Source organism: Osmia lignaria, unplaced genomic scaffold, assembly GCF_051020975.1.
Source record: "Osmia lignaria lignaria isolate PbOS001 unplaced genomic scaffold, iyOsmLign1 scaffold0041, whole genome shotgun sequence".
Classification (NCBI taxonomy): domain Eukaryota; kingdom Metazoa; phylum Arthropoda; class Insecta; order Hymenoptera; family Megachilidae; genus Osmia; species Osmia lignaria.
The window spans coordinates 7,501-10,000 of record NW_027478182.1 but is presented as its reverse complement, the minus strand read 5'-3'; the positions used below and the strand labels follow the sequence as shown (position 1 = coordinate 10,000).

Sequence of the window (2,500 nt, the reverse complement as noted above, 5' to 3'; positions counted from 1 at the left end):
GCGTTTGGTTCATCCACAGCCACCGCCAGTTCTGCTTACCAAAATTGGCCCACTTGGCACTCTGATCCAATAATAAAATCTCATGGCTTCATTTGATGCAAGCAAGCCAGAGATCTCACCCATTTAAAGTTTGAGAATAGGTTGAGGTCGTTTCGGCCCCAAGGCCTCTAATCATTCGCTTTACCAGATGAGACTCGCAATAACGTTCGAGCGAGTGCCAGCTATCCTGAGGGAAACTTCGGAGGGAACCAGCTACTAGATGGTTCGATTAGTCTTTCGCCCCTATACCCAGTTCCGACGATCGATTTGCACGTCAGAATCGCTACGGACCTCCATCAGGGTTTCCCTGACTTCGTCCTGACCAGGCATAGTTCACCATCTTTCGGGTCCCAACGTGTACGCTCTAGGTGCGCCTCTTCTCGCAATGAGAACGAGACGCCCCGGGAGTGCGAGGCCTAATCGTAACGAGGCCCATCCTCCCTAGGTCGACGCAGAGGACGACATTCACTTTCATTTCGCCTTTAGGTTTATTTATATCCCAATGACTTGCGCACATGTTAGACTCCTTGGTCCGTGTTTCAAGACGGGTCCTGAGAGTACCCAAAGCAATAGCGTCGCCGACCGGTAATTCAAAGCTTGGCCAGTCCAAGGACTCCTCCTGCTAACAGCTGGCCAGACCCGGGGACGGCGCATAGTCCGTACATCCGGGTAATTATAACTGAACCTAGCTTGCGGCGGTCCTGACGCACACACATTCGAAAATGGATTGGTTGCGGCCTGATACCGTCTGAGTACCGTCGCGCAGTCGGCCAGGCAACCGAGGGTCTGTCACGAACACCGTTAAGGTGACGGACAGGCTCCGCCTCGGACCGTAGACCGACACGCAACGGGTCGCGACGTTCTACTAGGGGAGAAGTGCACGACTACCTCGCCGGAACATTCGCCGAAGGTGGTGTGCCCTCGCTAATGGAACCCGAAGGTCCATCCGGGGCATCGCGCACCAACGGGAGCCAGCGTTGTTGACGATGAATCTCCCCATTCGATCTTTTGGGTTTCTCAGGTTTACCCCTGAACGGTTTCACGTACTCTTGAACTCTCTCTTCAAAGTTCTTTTCAACTTTCCCTCACGGTACTTGTTCGCTATCGGTCTCGTGGTCGTATTTAGCCTTAGATGGAGTTTACCACCCACTTAGGGCTGCACTCTCAAGCAACCCGACTCTAAGGAGAGATCCTCCCGAAACGCGTACCGGTCACTACGGGCCTGGCACCCTCTATGGGTAAATGGCCCCATTCAAGATGGACTTGGACGCAATTCGATGTCTCGGGATAAACGGATCCTCCTGAACACTACATTTCCCAGCGGCGGTACCGCGGGATTCAGTGCTGGGCTCATTCCTGTTCGCTCGCCGCTACTAAGGAAATCCTAGTTAGTTTCTTTTCCTCCGCTTAATAATATGCTTAAATTCAGCGGGTAATCTCGCCTACTCTGAGGTCGTCAATTTCTTTGGTTTCATCGAAAGGTGAATAATGATGCTCGATGCAAAAAAAAAAAAAATAAACGAAAAGAAGCAAAAAAGCAAACACGTAGAGAAACTGTGCGTGAATCAACCTTTCGCATATTCAATTTTTCCTCCTCTCTCGTTTCAAAATGTTTGTATTTATCGTTCGATGAAACGAGCACAAGAGGGAAAAAAAAGTTGAGACACGACGTTCCCATAATTTTCGTGTTATTTCCTTTTTGCTTCAAACATTTTGCGGACTGCAGCTTCGTCGTATTGCTTTTATCAATTTTTAACAATTTCAAAGCGAAGACAACTCGCAAGACGATCCATTTCGTCTCGGTTCAATTTTAACGTCCGTCCGTATTATTTTTTGTTCCACAAGAGATTTCGAATAGGTTTCTTTATTTATCATCCCTTCTTTTCGAGCGCCACGGAAGCAAGAGGAAAAGCAAGAGCGAGAGAACATTTCGCGTATACTTCATTTAACAATTTTAACCAACACGCGATGTACTCCACACACCTCTTAGATTTAACAACTGCTTTTCTCTTCTTCTCCCCTTAGCGCAAGGGTAAACCCCATTTGTCTCTTCTTTGGAACGCAACAAAACTTTCGAGGACTGGACGACCGAGCGATGGTCGCGCGGTCTTCGCTTATCTTTAACAAACGAAGTAGTCCGTATGTATTCTAAATGTTGAAGCCTCCTAGAGCTTTAAGCCATGCGAGACATTGAAATGCTGTTTTAACGGGAGCATGCATAATTGCTGCAAACATACTTTTATCACAAGTTCTAGCCACGCCACGGAGGCTTCGAAGTTCCTTCACCATTCGCTTTCCTCTCTTTTGTTACACAGTTTCAGACTACGATCAGGGGTACCGAAACGCTGTATTGATTGTAAACAACCATTTTTATCTTGGAGCGGAGCGTTCCTTTACTCGTTAGATTTGTCTTGTCGCGTGTGTATTCGCTTTTTCGACGCTTTTTAACCATTTAACTTGT

At 47.8% G+C, this 2,500-nt stretch overlaps 1 pseudogene; it reads right to left on the bottom strand.

The window, feature by feature from the left end:
- The window catches only part of LOC143306944 (large subunit ribosomal RNA), a 4,531-nt pseudogene extending 3,036 nt beyond the window's left edge, over positions 1 to 1,495 (bottom strand).
- Positions 1,496 to 2,500: the final 1,005 nt, after the last annotated feature.